Genomic DNA, 23119 nt, shown 5'->3' with positions numbered 1-23119 from the left:
AATGTACGTGTGCAGATTCCTGAAAATAAGCGACTTTGCTAGCTCAAAAGATTAACAGTTTGTTTTTGCTACAAATAAATTGTGATGCGGTTATTCTTATTCTAATATCAATCCTGAGGCAAAGTATGTTCATTTATTTTATACATATGCTAGAATAACGCTATCTTGATTGTGCAACCACGATAGTAAAATCAAATTATAAGAATAACCCCAATGGCAATGTTGCATGTATTCAGCACTAAGTGAACACAAATATTTTTTTAAACAAATTCATTACTCAAGATCAAAACTGATTAACTACCTTTAAAAAGCAAAACTGCATATTAAGGAAGGACAAATGCATACTTTGTTCATGCAAATTATTATTGAATATTAACCTTACTTGGTTTTAATAGTCTTCTTGTGTGTGTTTTTTTTTCTTTTTTTTTTCTTTTTTCTTTTGTTGGATTGAGAATTAATTTCCTTTATGTTAAAACATGGCGTAGTTATCAAGATAAAATTAATATAAAACAGACGAATCATCGTTTGATAAAATGTGAATACCCGCTATATAGTGTTAACAGAATTTGGTGCTTATTAGAAACTAGAAATAACAGAGGTGATGTAAAATATCTGAGGAAATGTCAATATAATGATAACCTTCTTTACCGGACATTTGAATAAGAAAATATTGTTACATGTACGTTATTAATTAAGGGTTGAGGATTTTAATATTTAACAAGTTTTTTTGCTATATATATACAACTATTAATTGAGTATACTCAGGTTTTGTTAAATAACTGGTTATCAATATATAAAAGGTAAGGGTAGATTTCTTGGAAGCACAGAGCACCACATATAATTACGTTTTATATTTAACGTTTCATTGCTTTGAGGCGGTCATGTTATATCATGCCTCGGACGGAATAATGAGACCACACTGGAGTGAATATCAGATCGATTAACATTACTTTGTATCAAGTTTTGAAATAGTTGAAAAAGACAAGGCATAATGAAGGTGTTAAAACATCGTTACTGTGGTTGTACGTGCTGCTATTAAACTTTTATTGGGCTCCATGTCGTATCGTAATATATATTTATTTAACATTGTAAACATTTCATTTACATGTTAAAATCTATTGCATAAAACAGGTGATTCTTTATTGTTCATACTTTTACATCTGCATTGTATGTTATTGCACTTTTTATTAGCTGTAATAGTTGAATAAATTCTATAGGCAGATAATGTCATATTTACAATGCAGTAGTAAGACATCCATTTAATGAGGAAATAATTAGCATTAATCAGGAAAATGAATAATGAGCTTGTACTATACGATTGTATAATAAAAGCTCATTACTTATGTTCATGATGCAATTTGTAAGATTACAAATAATCATAGATAAATAAAACAGCAGAAAATGGTTTAAATATTTAGCATTGTTTAATATCATTTTACCTCCATACAAAGATTAACACATCAGATTATTACAGTTTACCGTATGTTTTTACCAAAACGCAAAGTTATTTGTCTCGACATTTTGCAATAAGATTTAAAGACGTATGACATAAATAACTGCACAAAGTTAAAACCCTCATCAATCATAAAACTCGTTTCATATATATCCAATGAAAATAAACTATTTAAACTTATTTCTTCTTATTTTGTATATCAATTATACTCATTGTATGAGTTCTCAACTCTCCTTTATGAATCCATTATGTAATTATTTTCATTCTTAAGCAGACAAAGGTGCTGCCGATATTTGGCTTGTATGAAACTACAATATCTACTTATGTAAAGAGTGCCAAGGTTGTAGATTAAGACAGTATAAAAGTAAATCGAAAACAAGCAGTCAGATGTTGATTTGCTTTTCAGATCAGCTGGAGTAATGTTTCAATGCTGCATTAATGTTATAGAATTATGCAACAAAGGGTAAGTATTGCATACCTTACATATAATTATGTCTTAAAGTTAAATGAAATATCTTGACATTTGAAATATACTATAAATACTGTGACTCTTAAATACAGTCCTTTCGTATTATAGTATATAATTATTCAGTAAGAGAATTTATATGTTGTTTTTCGTCTAAGTTTTTGTTTTTGTTGGGTTTAACGTCGCACCGACACAATTATAGGTCGTATAGCGACTTTCTAGCTTTGTTGGTGGATGAAGACCCCAGGTGTCCCTCCGTGCGTTATTTCATCACGAGCGGGCTCCTGGGTAGAACGTCCGACCTTCCGTGAGCCAGCTGGATGGCTTCCCCGAATGAAGAATTCAACACCCCGGGTGAGGCTCGAACCCACATCGGTGAGGGGCAAGCGATTTGAAGTTAGCGACCTTAACCACTCTGCCACGGAGGGAGACATTGATGGTTATTTGGTCATGCCTAATGATTACATTCCGCCACATACCCTTTAAATAAAGGCGACATATAACGGAGGTTCCATAACTGCCACAAATATTGGATATTTTCGGTTGCTTTTCTTGTTATCTCATGTTATTCTATACCTATTTTATCTATCCAATCGCAAACGTTCATTTGCAACACGTGACCATACATTATATTACAGTATTTGGATGCACGTGCGTACAAAAATCCTGTATTTTCTGTATTTGGACGCACGCGCGTACAAAAATTCCTGTATTTTCTGTATTTGGACGGTTCAACCGTCCCATGTTTAACATACGATAAAGCCCGAAACGCGTGAAAATGTTCCGAATGTAAATCGGTTGAAGTAGGCGCTCTATGTACAGAGTTTGATAATGCGTCTTGAAATCTGGATTTACTTTGAGTTCTTTTTGTTTACAACACACAAAAACGATTCAAGGGATAACAATGCTATTTGATTTAGATATTAAAACGTTCGTTAATAATCAAAAACTTAAAAATACTATAAAAAGGATCATCAGATGTTGGTATATTTAAAAAGTCGATAAAAGAGGTCGTTCCTGACGAAACCTAGAAATTGGTTTCAGCCCTGACTCTGAATAGCTACCTTAGCAGTTTTTATCTAACGGTTAAGAAACAAAATGGAAAAGATTATGAATGGCAGCGGACGGGCGGTCAGCGTCCAAAACATGTCTGCTCTATAATTCAGTTTTCGTCGGATCTTCACCAAACTTGCTGACAATGTTTGTGGGCATTACATCTCGGCCAATTTCGATAACCAGCCAAATTGTACCAGGCACTCTTTGATTATAGTCCTTGAATTACTCGAAAAAATAGGGAATTTAGCCTTCTCCGCTATTTTAAGTCGAACAGCTTTCATCCGATCTTCACCCAACATGCTGACAATGTTTGTGGGCATAATATCTCATCTAAGTATTATTGCCACCCAAATTGCCAAATGGCTGTAGTAGGGAGGTTGCACCATATACTTTTTAATGATGTTACGCAGAAAAAACAACATTCAATGAATTAAGTATATTACTTATGAAGTGAAATAAATATAGAATAAAAAAGGTTATTTAAGGTCTAACATTATTCTGTATAATATATATTTGCACTCATGCCAAGCTGGGAAAAACTAGAAAAGGCAGGAATACAATATTCATTGAAACATTTTAATTTAAACTATTATCATAGTAAGATAAAATAGATATAGAATAAAAAGGTTATTTAACATTGTACTGTACAATACGAGATATATTTGGACTCGTACCCAGCTCCTAATAATATGTGATGTCTGGAGCCAAATATTACACTGACATATAAGTATTATTTGGTAATCGTTTCTATATGTTGCATTTACGGTCATGTACAAAATGTTTCCTGTGTTTATAAATACACGTTTCTGAGTAATAATCTGCATTTTTGTTTGTTTGTTTGTTTATGTGTAATATTTCATTCCATAATACATGTTACACCAAAGCTCTATGGCTTTTCAAAAGATAAAATGTAAGGGTAGATTTCTCGGAAGCACAGAGCAACCCAAACACAGCCATAGAGCCATGCATCGCAAAGTAGGCCCACAAAAAATGAAGCTGTAACGGAAAAATATTGTAGACGGGTTACTTAAAAAATACAACAATAAGTACATTATAAATATACTCAGCGTCATTGAAAAATAACCACTCCATTGACCCTTATATTTTGAAAATTGCACTGAACTGTGTTAAAAGCACAACGCGACGTTGTTTTTTACCCAACTGAGTAGTCACTGGTGTAAAGATTTGACAAATTTAATGGACTCCATTTGAGTCACGGCCTGCACGTGCAAAATGACTTTTCCGGGCAAAGTCGACATGTATGCGACTTTTATCGCAAATCATTCATCTCACTTGAAAGTTAGTGGACAAACTAAGAGAAAAATGTTCAAAACCAGAATATCTTTGCTAAGAATGGCATATTTAAGGGACGCTCAACGTCATCAGGCCATTAGCATGGTTGAAGCCGGACTTAAACTTCGTGAAATTGGACGTCGTATGAGCTGTTATCACCTGAAAACCATGAAACTGGCAAGGAAACATAATCAGACAGGGTTTGTGAGTTATACACAGCGCACAGGCCATAAAACGGTGACGTCAATAATGTATAAAAATTAATGAGGTATATATAAGTGGTAACTTTTTAGTGACGCCCAGTATATATGCAAAATACAGAAAAATGGGGGTGGGGAGGTAAGGGGTAGATAAAAAAGTCGGATGTAGGGGGCAGGTTGAGCAAGGATGAATATTCAACAGGGAAAGCCACGTTCCTTAAACGCAGTATTCCTACAACGTCGCAGACACGCACATACAAAATACACACACCCACACCCACAACTAACATACACAGATAAATTATGGTGGGCACGATAACTGTTGGTAAAGGAGAGAGGCAGCAAATGCAAGGGAGCATAAATGCAAGGTCAATGGATTTGATTGGGCGATGGGTGTTATGGGGGTAGTGAGGAGAAAGAGGAAAGAAACGCTAACAACAAACAAGACAACATACACAACACAAAGTACGAGACAAAGTACTTTAGTACAAAGACTAAATTAACATCGAATAATAATAATTTTGGGGCATTGATAATTAACCTGCCATCAATGTCTGAACAATATCTGCTTATGACCATGAGACCATCAATTTAGATCACCATCATATATATCCGCCCGGCTGAAGCACTCTTCACAGTTTACTATAACTTCAAATTATAATCTCATTCGTATCATTAAATTTGTAAACCTAAATGTCTAAGGGTTAGAGTTCAAACATTCTCATAACTTCAGAGTTGTGAAAAAAAAGTTATAGATATCTGCATTTACATCTAGGATAAAGTATAAAAGCCGTCATATAATAGAATTTTCTGTTAATCATGTAACCTAAGCTTCAAAATCAATATTGTTGACATTTGAAAGTAGCAACAGAAGAAGCAACTTATTTCCTCCATGGAGAAATTCTGTTCTCAGTTCGGTACATGGACAATTCGCTGAAATGTTTCTGCCCTTAATAATGAAGTTAAACTTGATTTATTGTCGTAACTATGAAGGATTCATGTATATCCGTGTACTTCTGTCGCACCAGTTGCAGACGCGTAAATCTTATTAAGTCTTCATCAGAATTCAAGGAGAGGACAGTTTTGTCGCCTGTAACGGACTGCAACTTATTTGGATCAAATGAAAGACAATTGTGAGCCAGATTGAGGGCTAAACGCCTTAATGAAGGACTTCACTATGAAGAAAGCTGTACAAAGTGCTCAAACTAAGGAATATCTTCGGTCCCAAATGTAGTGGATGGCGACGGAAAATGAGTACCTGTACTATGTGAGAAATACAATACCAAAACGATATCAATAGTTAAAATGCAAAAAATGATGGACATTACGCAGTAAATACCAAAAGAGTCCTACAAAATGACTAAAAATGTTACAACTGTGCTGTGATAATTCATCTCAAATTGATATACTAAGTAAACGAAATGAAAATATTTGTAACAAATGTGATAATTATATTAGGGTAACGGTGTTTTTCATACAAATGCTTTTCTTATTTTCCTGACGTTGTTGCGCAGTGTTACATTGATTGTAGGCCTTACACATTAAATGACCGAGCTGAATGTCGCTAGAGTGTCCAAGGCAATTGAATTGCCTTTATCTCAGCTTTAAAAAAAATGAAAACTTATCTTTGCTACTCTCTTACAGTCAGTTTTCATCGTAAACTAGTGATCATATTCAAATTATTGGTAAGGTCACTTTAAAATAAAACTGTCTCAGGGTCGGTAAAAGAATCTCTTACTTCCGGATATGAATTTCTTAACACAAATAGATATAATTACACTATCTAAGAAAGATCTGGGATAACAAACAGAAGAATATCCAAGTCTGCATTCGTAAAATAATTTTAACAAAATGTCCACGTTGTCTCAATGGTGTGAGAACAAAGATGATTATTCAGTGCACTGTATTTAGTACGGAGTTGTGTACCTTGAGTTATCTGTTTTACTTGTAAAAGTATGGTGATATATTGTTATGTACATGTCATTTCCCCTTAGGCTTTATTGATAACTCATTGTTTACTGACCTAGTTTCGAGATATTTTTATGTCAATGTGTGTTAATATTCTATAATGTTTCAGAATGTTCTACCACAATACTGATAAACAGGGTGGTACAATTATTTATAAAGTCTGGATTGTAATTGGTGTTCCCAGAATCTTATTTTAATTCTTGGTGATACATGAAAGTTCTGGAACCTTCCGTGATATTTTAAATAGGCAGCTGTCTGAGGACAGGGGAGAACCCACAGTGAGATCTTTTTGAACAATTTTTGCTGCATTTCTTAATAACAAAATATTACCAGTTTGGACATTCATCATTTGAAGAATTTACATTAAAACTGTGGATTTGAAATACAATTTTGACGAGATAATTTATATTCTTTGGATATACTAAATTCAGTTTAGATTGTTGTGAAATATGTTTGGAATTTATACTGATTGATTTAAGTTTGACCGGGACAGGATTTGGACTACTCTTACATATCAGATTGGACAATCATTATGACTAATTAACGTGTTTAAGTATATAAATTGTTACTTTTCATGATAAACTTTGTTATTGTCACTAGTTGCTGGTTTTTTTTCTGTTACCTTAAGTATTTTAAGTTACAAGCAATTGTTACCATTAAACTTAACGATATGGTCTAAATATGTCACGTAAAAAGGAAAAACAGACAAATTTATAAGATTGTAGCATGTATAATCTGAGCTATGAACTAAAGAGGACATACAGTCCCTGGCTCGCGGATTTTTCAAAGTCCTTGCTTCCACGCGATTGGACCATAGTGTGGACAATTTTATGAGCCGCGGGGATGCGCGTTTTTTCCTGCATCCCAATAACATATTCTACAGCTTCCATCGCAATAAATCGATTACGGTGTATTGCGAAGACATATTGCAGCGCATCGCGGTGAAATACCGGTGGCTCGCGGTGAACTGCGGTGGATTGCTGTATCTACATGTAAGAGAATGACGATATAGATGATACATACAGTGTAGAATTCATATAAACTTACTGGAATTTCAATATATTTTTTTATGATTTAGAGGAAAAATGAAATAAATGGCATTTCATCATCTTTATGATAATGATTTCAAACAGGTTTCAGTTACAGGTATTTCGTAATGTAAAATGTATCAACTTACAAAATTTGATACATGTAACAATTATCTTTATACAAAATAAGGCATTCTTTGTCTTGCCATTTCTGAATTATTTTGTTTGTTTTATAATGTTGCGGTATTATGTAAATATTTACATATACAGTGAAAACTCAATATTTGTGTCAATATCATAATGATGAAAAATAACATATCTGATATTGATATTATAAATAAGTATACTTAAATAAAACGAATTTTCAATTTTACGGTATTTTTGGGCTGAACCAAGTTTTAACTATTAATTTGATATCTAATATATTGAAATATCATCGGTGTTTCATTTCCGTTTCTGTGTAAAATAACAATGGTTGATTTGGCAACGCGTGTTCCTAACTAATTATGCACCTGGAAACGGTATTTTGTACTGTTTGTGCATTCTTCATTTGTTTGCCTAATACAGGTGTCATAGATACTGCATAAATACATGATACATTTTGGCATTCAAATCAATCAATAAGGTGGCATGCGATATCAGTCTACAGCCAATCTCTGAAACGCATGTGCATTGTTTTCATTTTAGCTCACAGGAGCATGAAGGAAGTACTAATGGTGAGCTATTGTGATCACGCTAAGCTCGTCGTCCGTCGTGCGTGCATGCGTCCGTCGTCAACAATTTCTCTAAACGACATCTTATCCAAAAAACGGGATTTTAATGAAACTTGGCAGGGATATTCCTTAGGTAGTTCTCTTTCAAAGTTGTCCAAACGGCTCCGCTTGGTTGCCCGTTTGGACTGCCAGAGCTAAATAAATCCCAGAAAACACTTCAAACGACCCTATTCCTAAACAGCTGGTCCGATTTTTAAATAATTTTACACAAATGGTCCTTATTTAACTTTCGACCAAGATTGCTCATACTATTTGGATTCGTCAAAAACCATGGCCCCTTTTCCCTATATGTTTATAGTGGAAACCTTTAAAATCTCCATGTATGAAATAGCTGGCCAGAATTTAAAGCAATTTTACACTAATGGTCCACCTTCTACCAAGATTGCTCAATTATTCCGATTCATAAAAAATGGCCACCAGAGGACGTGGTCATCTTCCTTGTGTGTATAAAATGTAAACTTAATAATCTTCTTGTGTCAGAAATTGTTGGCCCGATTTTAAAGTAATTTCACACAAATGGGCATTGTGGGACCTTCTACCAAGAGTGTTCAAATTATTTTGATTCGTCTTAAAACATTGCCGCCAGCGGGAGTTGTCACTTTATCCCTATTTGTATATGTTGTGCGGAATATGAGAATACGGATCGTTCTCGAATTACCATGCCCATTTTAAAGTGAGAATCGCATCTGATACAGTGAGATATGATACATGTGTTGACAGCAGCTTGTTTTTTCTGGTTTACGTTTTGGTAGGAGTTTGATCAATGACTTTCTAAACTATAACTTGGATATTTCTTTCTCGAGTTAGAAAAAATCAGATAAAACACATACAAAGTAGGAAAAGGCCAAAACTACTATGTACATTTTAGCTGCATATGTTCAAACTGTACGTTTAAATAAACCTGACGTTTCTAGTAGATGCTTAAAATTATGTTGAGGGATTTTCTGCACGTACGCGTTCGCATAGAATTAATGAAATCGATACCTCTCTATTTTCATAAGGACCTTGTTATTTAGCGGACACTTGTAGTGCCATAAGAAACATGTGTAGATTATTTAACAATTACACAAACACGCATAAAATGTATATTTTAGTTTTGTCCATTCGTATATTCTGTGGTGTCATAATATCAACAATTAAGAAAAACAAATGTCTAAAATCGTTATATTTTAATTCACGGTTATTAAACAGTAACATCCTATGTGAAATCCATTTACCCTTTTCCTTGAAATAATTCTAAACTCGAAAATCACACTTGAGAAAACCATAGATTCTGAAGTACAAATATGCAGACTTGTTATTGTTGATACTTCAAAAACGTTTTCTTTCAAAACTAAAATGCAGATATGTCGTCTGTTAGAATATATTGATCATTGATACTAACAGTTACATGTAATACTTATTTAACAGCAGAAATGTCTTACGCCGTAAATTTTCGTAATTTCAAATAAAATGTTTACAACACATTTTACCAAGCATAAATCATTCTTAAACGGAGTGCATGCTCCATCTGGCTGACTTAAATAAACATCGTTAATAAAGGTTTTCAGGATGTTCATTTTTCATTTATGTGCAGATGTGCTATAAAACGTTTCTAAGAATTTGTTTCCCAATTTTCCCCATTTATCCATCGAATTTATGTTATATGGTATTAATTTTAACTCTTATTATAAAATGAAAAAATGTGGTTCTTAAAGTAATTTTTGTCAGGCTTTCGTTCAGATGGAATTTTTACCAATGTTTGATTCATATGAATTGAAAGATATCCAGTGTGCATCCTTCACTACCATTGTTTGCTTTTAGACATTAACTATAAATGTAAAAAATTCTCATCAGATAAATTCAATTTGACTAAATATATACTTTAACTGTATTTGTAGAGCTACATTCATAACAAAATGTCACGTATAACAGTCATTTGTTTTAAAAAACAACAGTTTTTTAGAAATATGTGATAATCACTCTTCTAAAGTTTTATTTTACTGTTTTCTGAATATAGGAAAGGACATTTGTCTAAGAATGAAAACGAAATGTGCATCTCAGTTTTACGATGTAAAGAATGCAAATATAGTAGTGGATCTAGGCCTTTAAACCCCTTACTGCCATAAGCCAGAAGATAGTACTGGGACAGGATTTTATATAAAATTATGCATGTTTCACATCATAGAACGCTTTTTTCAACATTTTGAATCAATTACTGAATAATATTTTCTTTTGAAAATGCATAAATACTCATTGAAACATACTTTATCATTTGGTGTAATCAGTTTTTAAAACAAAATATCGTGAATCATACTTTCAAACAAATCATATAAACAAACTGCCAACAAATTTGAATTTTCCGGGAGGAGCTGATGAGTTCATGAACCCTGGAAAAATAAAATGGAGAATGTAAACAATTCCCACATTGCCTAACCTGATAAGCAGAAGGCTTTGTGTATCAATGAAATTAACACCTAGGGTGCATTGCAATGCTTTGCTAACAAGTAATTTTAAAGTTTTAAACTGAATATAATATCATTATCATTTTTGCAGTTATATTTTTATGTCATTTAAAAAGGTTTTAAATCAAGATGTAGTGAACTAAATTACAGACATACAAAGATAGATTATATCAAATTACTTATCACATCAACTCTTGCTAATTTGTGCATGTATTGTTCAACATTCCAGGCTTTAATAGTTTATCATTTCTACATTAAATGTTAACTTATCTCAAGTAATGGGTTGGCAGCAATGACAGAAGAGCCAGATGAATGTTTGGTTTTGAAGTTTTACTGATCAATTTATATTACTTAGTTTAAATAAGAGGAATGCTTGTCTCAGCTTTGAATTTTTCCTAAGCTTGATTCAAATATGGATGCACAAAATATGGATAATATTAATTTAAAACTATCAATAAAATGTAAGTTCATATTTCTTCTCCAACTGCCCATTGCATTTGCTTGTGAATCATTGAAAGTGTGCTATTTTTAGCTGACAGACAGCCTAGATAAGCGTTGTTATTTAATGAGCTCCTCCTATATACATATCAGGGTAGTAAAATTGTCGGCTTTAAAATTAGAAACAGTATTACGTTATTTGCATTAATCGTGGATAGGTTCTCCTCTTTCATTGGATGAAATAGTAAAAAGGCGGGGCCTACTATCTAATGAAAAACCTTAAATGTTATGGCAGGCGTAATTAACAGATATTATAATCTATCATTTTACGCATACTTTATGACACACTGAAATAATTACTTCACCAAGACCTTTATACGATAAACTTTACTCTCTTAAAATCAAGATTATGACCTATTTTAGAAAAAAAAACAACATATTTTAGAAATTGAAAGAACTGGAGTCTGCTTGGCAAGATGTATCAAGGATAAACATAATCAGTCAGGTTTTAGTATTTTTGACATTTTTATATGGATATTAGCTATTTCCCTCCATACAAAAAAATCCATCAAAAAAAAAAAAAAAAAAAAAAAAGTTCAATATTTTATTCTTACTATTCTCAGTCTGTGTACGTTATACAAACACAAGTGAAGCCTTTTACACAAGTGAGCGCTTTAGTTTCAATGACACTCTTGTTATACTAACATTGCTTATTAGAGCTTGTGTATATGTTTTCAAATCCAAATCAATTTAGGTCAGTGCTGTAGGGCGTTAGGGGTTTTTCACTTTCCGTTACCTCCCATTTACAAACTCAGCAATTCGAGTCTGCTAATATTTTGCTTGGTTGCCTTCTATGCTTCAAATGGATCTCCTGATATATTCTATTAGACGTCAAGACATCTCATAATCCGAAGCGATACCCGAGAACTTGAAGACAATGCATATATCCGAACTTGTGAAAAGCTTAAACTGAAAACAAATCTTAAAGGTAGATTCATAATAAAATCTGCGATTCCTATATGGTCATTGTCAGTACATCCAGCACCGTTTGGTGTTTCAGTTCTATGTTCGGTACCATAAAAGATATCCATCGTTTGTCATATATTTACAACTTCTCTCATCACACTGAAAGTTTTAAAGTATTTGATGTATGATTTATTTTTTAAGGTAATCGGAACCAGGTATTTGTGGCTTGCCTCGAATACTAGTACAAAAATGTAGTTAATAGGTTTTTATTGTATTTCTGTTGTTGAAATATTAGCATTTACCTTTTCTCGTTGTGAAGTTGTTTCTCCTAGGAAAAAAAAAACAGTGGTCTGCAAATTATTTGAAATATTACAGCAGCATATTTATCAGTTAACGCAGCTGTACATAGAGAAGTTTGTCACTACTAACCACAGGTTGATGCATGATCTGAATTTATCATAAAAGCTTTTGACAAAGATTTTGAAAATTTAGCCTTGATAAACTCCAGCATTTACAAATGCCCAGATTAACTTATTATTAATATATTATTATACCAGATTTATATAGCGCCCTTTTCATGATAAACACGTTCAAAGGCGCTTTACATATAGTAGACGCAGCCACACAGGGCGCGAAATTCATCCTCTACAAGTACAGACACAGAGCGATCTGACCAGAGGGACAGAGTGAGATAAAGCCCCTAGAACATACAGAGAGAACGTTTCAGATACAGACGTGTCCGGCTAACTTAGCCTAGCTCTTTGCGAATAGACAGTCTGGTTCTTTAACGTGCCCGGTGTATAGCACCGATACACGCGAAGCCGTCTTTCCTGGGAAGAACCAGTACAGGCCTCTAGTTAGGTGGGATACACTAAAGAGCATCTCAGACATTTCCAGTGCCTGGACATGGGATTCGAACCCCGGACCTCTCAAACTTGGCACCAGAAAGTAAAACACGTTGACACTACAAGAGATACAGTCTTGAAACTATGTTAAAACAGAACCTGTTATACTGCGTATTTTTGCTTAGAGTAAACCTTTGTGTCAGAATTTGTGGAACAGTTTGCTAATATTTAAAAATACCATTCGTACCTTTAGACAATTGTCGAGTGCTTTATAGAAAGGATCTTATATGAAGACAAGTATTACATACGGTCGAGGTATCAAACCAAAAACCAATTGATTTAATGCAAAAGTAACGTATGTGAAGCTTTTTCTAACGAATTTAATGAACGTTGCTGCTGTAGTGAATGGACAAAACAGCTTATCCATAAATATAGCATATGTGTACGGCCACAAAAAATGATATTTTATCTCAAACGTTTAAACGGACTATGATTGACTGATAGTATGACCTAAATGTCCAGAAAATGTGTTGCAGCTCCGGAATCATACAGAGGAATTATTGGAGGGAAATGGCACAACTGTCAGATGACAAAGAGATGTTTTTCTCATAGACAAGTGAACATCAATGGTCGAAACAACGCTTTGAACTAAGATGAATAAATATGTAACCCTTCAAGGATTAGCCTAACATTTATGCTTGACACAAGTATATTCTAATGAAAAACAGATATTCGGATACCAAGACCTACCGCAAAGACACTGGCAGTTTATTACCTACAATTTGATCATGCCGACCTTAGCACTAAACATTTTGAAGTACTCTGACAGATACAACATTTTTGACGTGACTTCTTACGGACATATGCCGTCAAATGAATTATATTATTCATTGAGGAAATGATTTCTTTTAGAATAATTGTCTTAAAGAAAAGCAATGCAAGCAAGTCGGATCCATATTCACCACTTTTGAATCAACGAACTTCTTATTTCCGCAGTCATATTTTGAATGGGTAGAAGGTGAAAACCAATTCTGTCAACGACCGAAAAACAAGTAGTGTTTTACTAAAATCATGAAATGAAAGATGTTTAAAAAATATAACGAAGACTGGTAAACTGGACCAAAAATAAAATATTGATAATGGATTTAAAGCCCTTCCTAAAATTTTGCAAATTTTAAATGGAAAGCATGTGATTACTGCAAAACGCAGTGAAAGGTCATACAGTATGAAAACTAATGACTAGTTCACATTTGACCCGGGCGCCGTGCGATAAATTAGTCTACGATTTTCCTTGCGGATTTTGGGGCATCGTAGGTCGCTACGAGCTTCGGAGTATGTTGTCCCATTATATACGAGCATCGTGCCATTTTTGTACAGGCTCTCGGGGGAAGGCCGGTAGAAATCCATACGGACGCTGTGCGGAGGTTATACGGAAATCGTGCAATTTCAGTGCATTTGCAATGCAGTCTCCGCAAGTTTCCCACGGAAATGGTACGACGCCCATACGGCTTCCGGGCAGAGGATGCGCGGAGAAGATATAAGGTGACGGTGCAACCGCCGTGACGTTTTTTATCATATTTTGCCCATATCAAGGCCGCCTGCTAATATTCGTGCGATTTCATGGGTCCTGCACGGGCAGCAAGCGGCAACCTTGCGGCATCAGTGCGAGGGACGTTCGAAGGTCCCACGAGTCTACAATTTCCGTACGTGCACGTGCGGGGATTGTGCAATGCCACCTGCGACATGTCTACGGGCTACGGGCTTACATGCAATAAAATAGGTAAAAGTAATTCTGGCACTTTCATCTTTTCTAAGAAACAACACATTGACCTGTCAACATTTTTGTCACCCAAGTCATAAGGAAATATGATTAATTGGATATTGGATATAGGCGATATTGAAACAGCAATACTTCCACCTGTCAAAAGAGGTATTTGCACATTTCCGGGCTATACGTTAGTCTTGTCTTTTTAAAACACTTTTGATGAACTTAGCAAATTATGTAAGAGTTTCAAGCAAATTCATTTCCCATATTAGTTTTTAGGAATGTAAAAATATGGATAAGATAAAACATTATTCAGAACATTACTATTAAGAGTACAGACATTGAGGGATCGACGAGAACTTGCGTTAGATAATTATTACACACCCGGTAAAAAACGTCAATTTTACAACTTTGGGACAGTTCTTATCAACTATAGATAGAACAAATTTTGCTAACCATTTTTTCAAAGCTATCAACAGTGTTTTTATGATTAACATGTAGAAAAAAAAAACATTTCGCTAATTATTTTTTACTAACGAACACAATAGAAAAATTACAGTACATGAAACATACATTTTGTAATATCTACTAGCTACATTTAAAAGAAAATTTTCCGATTGAAAGCGTTGTCAGAGTTCTCTGTGGTAATGATGTTATACCTGGATACTAATATGAGGGAACAAAATCAACCTGACATATGTGTCTTCCGAGGGATATACTTTCCAGATTTTACTTTTTTTACACGTATGTTGACCAAAATAACTCATATTGACAACAATAAATGTCTTTCTATATATTTAGCGAAATTAGTTAGAAATATACATACTTTTATTTCTTTGCTTACACGATAGTTTTGACATTGTGATTATAAACTTAAATTTAAACTACTTCTGGGGCCGTATTCATAAAGCATCTTAAGTATAAGCTTTGACTTAAGTTGAAGATTTTACTTAAGTTTGTGGTGATTTCAGCTTAAGTCTAAGTAAAAAACTTAAGTCCTATTCATAAAACAGCTTAAACTTAAGATACGTAAGAAATGACTTAGGTCAGAAAATAAAATGGCATCGTGAGTACGATTAAAGTGTTGTTTTTCAGATAAAAGCACTTTAAACATAATTGTGCCTGTTGTATCTGTCTGAAATTAATGTTGTCTTTTATAATGTTTTTGTCCACAATAAAAGCCAAGAATTACTTATTAAGTTGTTTTATGAATAACAAATATACTTAAGTAAAATAAATTTCCTACCTAAGTAATACTTAAGTAAATAATCAATTTCTTATACTTATATTTAAGATGCTTTATGAATACGGCCCCTGTTGTACAATCCTTTTTCTGCTATGAAAATATATAAACTTACAACTGATCAGACATAATTAACAAATTTCTTGGTAATTCAGGTTTCTAATTTTTAACTTAGTGTACCATAAAACTAAATGACACAAGATTATATTACAATTTGTTTATGATTATGTGTTCATGATTTGCACGTTAAAACGTTTGTGTGCATTAAAATAAGAGCTAATGTGAATTGAATACTATGTAAGTAGCAAAGGTAGATATCTGAAACACTAATCAGTCATTAGCACGTGAAATCAGTACTTTTAAAGGTAACTGTACCTTTTTTTCAACAGGTCGAAGCAAAGGTTATTCTACATTTATTGTGCTCTAGGTATTGTTTCCGTATTCTGCTTGGTAGATCTACTGGAATCTAAATGTCAACCTTTTCTCCACTCTAACTGTTTGTAAGTATTGCTGTTTGTCACCAGTGCGTCTTTTAATAGAATGCACGAAATTAAAAGCAATAAACATTTGAATAAAATATGTCTACTTTTTGAAAGCATACATCTCCGTTATATTAATATTATATACTTTAGATATTGCAAACGAGTTACATTGCTTCATTTCACGGCCTGATTGCTATTATTGTGAATCTAGAATATTTCGCACTATTTATTTTAGCGACTTTCGCGGTCGGTTTGTTTCCACGAAAATTTAACGTCGCGAAACAACCAGCTATAGTAAAAACGCGAATGTTTGTAGTTTTCATTGGCAGTCAGCTACATATTTTTCTTACTCATATTATATAATCCCCACAAACTAAAAACAGCATTGATAGTGGAAAAATGGAACAATCGGAAAGTCAGTCAGGTTTCTCAAATTGAGCTCTTGTCTCGTCATTGTAATGGGCATATAATTCCCTTGCAATATTTTACACCTGATTTAATAACTATTTTTACTGCTTCATTTGCAAATGAATCGAAGCGTCAGTGTCAGCGTCACTTGTGAACGATAATATATTTTCAATAGAATCATTATTTGCACTACTTGTATATTTAGCGTTTTGTTGTTGTAACAAAATTCCGTATAAACATATTAATTCGTTTGCAGTGCTTTCTGTTAGCTAACAGTATTGTGGAACGTGAATTTTGCTCACGACCATAAAGCATGGTAGTTTGAAACATTTGTTGAGGATAAGTGACCGGTTGTTTGCCCGCTTTTTCAGCAGTCCTACCTGCTTAAGATACGTGTTATTTTACCTGTTTGTTACGTTCTTAAGCTATTAAGTTTTCGCATATTTCGCGTCCGATGTACTCCGCGAAACTTTGTAGCCGGTAAATCGCCTGGCATGAAACTGACGACGTCACGCACCTAATATGAAATTCGAACGTGAACATTGAAACATATCGATGTTTCAGGATCAATGTAGTTAATAAATGCGTATGTAATAATGTACTTCACTGGTCTCCTGCTTTGACAAGGCAAACGACAATGACAAAAACTGTAAACGACTTATGAAATGGCTACTAATTTATCCAGATATACATTTAAATAAAATTTCAATTTTATAAACAGACAAACAGTATATGCAAAATTATACTTACTCTAAACTATCACAAAAATCAATAACCTCCAACAAAAATTAATATATTTTTAAATAACTGCAAACCAACCTTTCCTAAACGTGTTTGCTTTATGATAAACGTTTGCTAATAAATAGCAAACAAGCTATTACAATTATCATCACTGTTATTATGCATACTTGCATATAAAATGAATTTAACATTATTGTAACGATACCTTGCTCATATTTGTTTATGATCGCAATGGCCAAAAAGGCATATGTCTTTGCTCGCTATAATTATAGCCGCACATGAAAATAACTGTAATGATCATTATAATTATAATAAAAAACGTCCTGAAATGTTTGCTAAAAATTAGAAGATACACGTGTGTACCTCCTAACATAGCTGATTGAGCGAACTCTGGCCTCTAATTGCTTCCATTGTATTTGAAGATGTTAGCTTGAAAGTCCTCCCCACTCCGGTTTCGTCAGCCCTAGAAGAATAAATAACAACAAAATTGTCACCATTTGCCATAGTTAAGACTATCTTTAAACTATGGGACAGGTGACGAGCCGACCAACAGCTAGAATATTCCGCCACAGTAAACTGTCATTAAACTATTGTTTTGACATTTAAGGCAGCTTGTTCACCAACATTCTAGACTAGATTAATCTATCACACCCAATACATCTAACGGCCAGCTTATCCTAAAACATAGCGATGGCCTAAAGAAAGTTAATACATGTCATTCCCAACTGGCGATAAATGCGTTTCGTCCGAACGGTAAAAGCCAGGTGTCTGACGATCAATATTTATATAACCATGCAACGGGATTGCTGTAGAACATGTTGCCTCATACTCCTATTAATGGTGCTTTGTCTTTAAATCAAGAACTTTTAAAATCTCAGGTGAATTAGACGAGTCTACCCATTTTAGAAGGGGCAAAATGTATGTCCAGACAAGTAACGCTTCTCGAAAACATCTGAACAATAATCAAAAGTGCTTGTTAAATAGATCATAATTTTACAAGTGTTGGAACTTGACAGATCATTTTCTCCCATGTGAATAATAATAATACTCGGATTCGTGCAATGAATAAGACCGTATGGTATATTTGTTCAATTTTCATCCCGAAATGCCATTCCATTGAATGCTCATGTCTCCCACATTGTTCTTACCTCATTTAGATGCTCGTTTAGATGCGCTTTCACCAGCCCAATAAACAAAAGATTCACTAATGATCCATACTTCGATTTCAGTAAAGTCTAAATAAGCGCTAATTGAGGCTACCACTGTATGACGTATATGAATGCCTAATTGCAATCGAATATAGGTTTTGTACGCCCCCGAAGACGACCTATCTACTTAATATTTCCCCCAGATACACCCTGTATTGCCAATTCGCTACGAACACTGAAACTGTGTGAGCGATACTTTAACTAGAACTCATAAACATAAATGCCTTTGACAGAATCCCCGACAATTGAGCTCGCGTTGCTAGAGATTCGTTAATATGGCAAAATAATAATTCACTGCGGTTATTTCTAACTTGCATAAAACTTTGCTGCTACTAGCTCACTTACTTGGAAGAGACTAAAATATGCAAGAGTATATGAGTTATAGTATATTTTTGCAACATTTAATAGCTAGTTACTTTTGAAAATTTCCCATCACCATTTGTTGTTTTCATCTGTTGGATTTAATTATCAGTCTCAATTGTTACGTGCATGTCATTTCCCCTTATGCTTTACTTTATTATTATATTGTCTTGACAACTTGTTTACTGTAAAGTCTGACCTAGTTTGAGACATCATGTATGTCAATAAGATATTTATAATCTATGGTGTTCCAGAGTGTTCTCTCTCAAATACTGATAAACAGGGTGCTACAATTTTTTATGTGCCCCCCCCACCCCACACCCCACAGGGGAAGACATATTGTTTTTGCCCTCTCCGTCCGTCCGTCGCATTTCATTTCCGATCAATAACTGGAGAACCATTTGACCTTGAACCTTCAGACTTCATAGGATGCTAGGGCTTATAGAGTAGATGACCCATAATGGTTTTGAGGTCACTCGGTCAGCGGTCAAGGACACAGGGGCCTGAACATGGAAGACCGTTTTCGATCCATAACTTGAGAACCACTTGGCTCAGACCATTGAAACTTCATGGTATGATTGAACATGCCGAGTAGATGATGCATTTCAGTGTCCGACTATCAGTGTCTCTAAGAGTTTTGCTCCTGTCTCCTATTTACTTCTTGCCTATAACTTCTGTGCTTTGGGGTAGACATGCGCTTTTCTACAAAGCATCTTCTAATGTAAAGTCTGATTTTTTCTTGTTTTTTTTTAAAGAGTCTTCTTTTTAATTCTTGGTGATACATGAAAGTTCTGGAACCTTCCATGATGTCTTAAATAGGAAGCTTCGTAATTTCGATTTTGGGTGCTATACTAATACCAGAACTACAAATTTATCGTTTGATTTTAATAAATTTGTGGCTGAGACATTCCAGGAGATGTTCCAGTTAGCTAGAGAATCTGATTTACTTCTACTTGCCAAGCATTACAACATTTCGGATGGAAACTCATCCATGCTCAAACAAGAAATTAAGAATATTATTGTTCAATACTTCATGGATGAAGACATTTTATACATCTGCTATATCATTTATTGTCGGAACTCAGTCTGATTGGGAATTAAAAGAAATGCAGTTGTAGTTGGAATATCAAGGGAGATAAGAAAGAATACGGCCATCAGAAGTCCAACTTTAAAGTATTTCTTAAAACAATTTTTGTTTATTTAGGTTGATGACCCTCTTGATTCTGCTGATCTAAGTCCCTGTGACATTTTTCTAGTTCCCTCTCTAAAGAGAAAATGCTCGCAAGTAAACGCTATGCCACTGAAAGTACCCTCTTTTCTGCATTTTTTCAGTAAACCAAGGGGACACCACTTTGCAGCATGTAGGTAATGGATATATAGATTTCAAAAGTATGTGTCTGTGAAGGGATAATACTTTTAAGGGATGAATAAAAATTGTCTTGATCTGATTGATTATTTAGGCATACACAGACCAATGACAGAATATACTGATCATCCCTCGTATTATTAAAATCAAACACATTTAATGTATAAGCGAGAAACATATGAAATTTAAAATACCATGATGAAGCTTCACACGCCCGAAATGCCATATGCAAGGATTTGCTATCAAATGAAATTATTGAAAATAATCAACTATTTTTCGATACACACTTTAGAAAGGTCCGTCTTCGAACAAATTTTTAGCCACCATATAGCCAATATTTCCTTTGACTATGTATGAATGACTGAACATCTATCATAATTTGCAAAACATTTATGTGATAAAGAATGCTAAATATTATTTGAGGCAATGACGGACAAAATCTATCTAAGCACAGTACAATTCTAACTAACATGTCGCTATGCTTAATGATCATTGATTTTACTATCGCTCGATGTATCAAAATGTAATGCAGTGTTTAACACAATGACAGTTTCAAATACATGTTCAACAATATATGCATTATTACTTCAAATTTTGTTTTGCAGAGAAAGAAATATCATTAATGTACAAAGAGAACCAAACAAGCACTTCCGAAAATACAAAACATTTTGGAAGTGTAGTGACAGCTTGTCAGCTTCTGACCCAAAACGTTCAAAAATTGAACTAAAAGAAGGTTAGTGTATTGAAATATAATTGTGTCTTTAATATAAGTATAGCAATTATAACTGTTTTTCAAAAGACTTCTCTCTCATAGCACTATGTCTTGTAAAACACTCGTGTCTTTTACCAAGGGAATGCTATATCCACATTTTAAGCTGACTGCCTTTATAGTTAAAGTTAGGCCAGTCAAAGCCGTGCTTAGCTATATTGAGACCGTAACCTACTGATCTATTTATACATTTTAACATTTTCTAAAATGATTTTTTAATTCGATTCAACGAACAGAAATGATATAATTAATCAGTGTATAGGTCAGATTATTCTTACACACATTTCTAGAAAAATAATTGCTTTAAAGAAGAAATTTCTCATGAAAGACAGATGTTGCCAAATATTAAATATAAATGCAAAATATACTAAAAAATGTTTTCTGATGTTTCTATTTTCTTTCTTAAGCATTGTTTTAACTTTTTGATAACTGTTTTATATGTGATAACAACTGGTGTTAGGTTTTAATTTTATGTGAGGTTTACATTTCATCATCAATACTTTAAGGTTGTTAAATTAAATGTAAAAACGCCATTGAATACGTCATTGTATAAAAATAGCCGTTTAATCAAATTAATCGGTTTCAGTTTTCAGTTTCAGTTTTAGCTGAATCAAAAACTTTTATTAAATTTTACTTTGAAGATAGTTTCTTATTTCAGACAACATCAACCACAAAGGAACATAACAACAAAGAGTTAACTGAAAAATAAACTATGATTTTACAGTATTGCATTTCTGTAATCAGCAATAAAAATCAAAACAATATATACAAAAAGGGGTCTTAATTATGTGCATTTAAGCTGTAAAAATAAAATATTTGGCATAAAGACACAGTTTGGATTGTTTCTTGCCATTTGTCCCATGTAATTTAAATATAAGGGTAGGCTTTTCACACTTGTTATTTCGATATTGTTCTTTATTACATGTTGTTTTATTTTTTGTGGGGGTGGCGGGGGGTGGGGGGGGGGCGGGGAATAATGAAGTCCAAATTTAATGGATAACAGAGTTCCATTTACGCCGGTGCTGAGGGCCATGACAGGAGTAGTATAGAAAATGAGGTGTCCAGCACACTTTTGACCCCTGAACCCTGAACCGTGACCCCGACCCTCTTGGCCCTCGGTCTAAATAAAACAGAAAGCGAATATTAACAAATAGTGACCACACAATGCATGGGGTTATAAGAAAAAAAGACAAAATTCATATTAAATTAATATTTTAAATACATTTAATATGTAATGGGCACTCATAATAAAATGCACTGTGTAAAAGAGAAAAAAATATTGATAATATAAATCCTCAATAATTGACAACAAAAATGGTAAATGTCAAAAGGAACATGACGGCATCTTGCGGCAATATAAAAAAACAAAGTTTGTAAAACGTACTAGAAGGGCAATTGGCATTCTTAAGGTGAAGAAGGTGTAATGAGCGGGATTTTCAAAAACAAGTTACATCCTAAATAACATACGTAGATAACAGCAAAAGTTGATCTTCACCCGATAAACAATTATTGAAAAAATCAAATGCACACTTTTTACGCAGATGACCTCGAAATTTCAACATTAAGCCTAGTCGGAAATGGTTGTGACGTTGCCGTTTTCATGACGACTAATTTAGTATCGGGGCATTCATTTTATTTAAAAAGTTTTTGTTTTTTTCCATTTATTATAATATGCCAGTCGAAACCTACACGGTGGTGTAATTTTCAAATACGTACTCCCGCTATTCGCTGAAGGAATGCTTATTTTATGCAAAAATCATGCCAAAATCTTTATATGAAATTATTGTTTTCGTGCGGAATGACTAAGTAGTGGACAAAAACTGGTCCATAGAATTTTTTAGAAAACT

General features: G+C 33.8%; 1 long non-coding RNA gene across 1 annotated transcript; it reads left to right on the top strand.

Moving 5' to 3' along the window:
* The first annotated feature begins 1847 nt into the window (after positions 1-1847).
* LOC128554732 (uncharacterized) lies at positions 1848-21238 on the top strand. The gene is made up of 3 exons (XR_008369680.1): positions 1848-1916; positions 16328-16438; positions 21109-21238. It is a non-coding gene; the product is annotated as an uncharacterized LOC128554732 (long non-coding RNA).
* The last annotated feature ends 1881 nt before the right edge of the window (positions 21239-23119 follow it).

The sequence above is a fragment of the Mercenaria mercenaria genome, unplaced genomic scaffold (genome assembly GCF_021730395.1).
Source record: "Mercenaria mercenaria strain notata unplaced genomic scaffold, MADL_Memer_1 contig_694, whole genome shotgun sequence".
Classification (NCBI taxonomy): domain Eukaryota; kingdom Metazoa; phylum Mollusca; class Bivalvia; order Venerida; family Veneridae; genus Mercenaria; species Mercenaria mercenaria.
The sequence above is the reverse complement of the archived record's forward strand: the minus strand, read 5'-3'. Positions and strand labels throughout refer to the sequence as shown.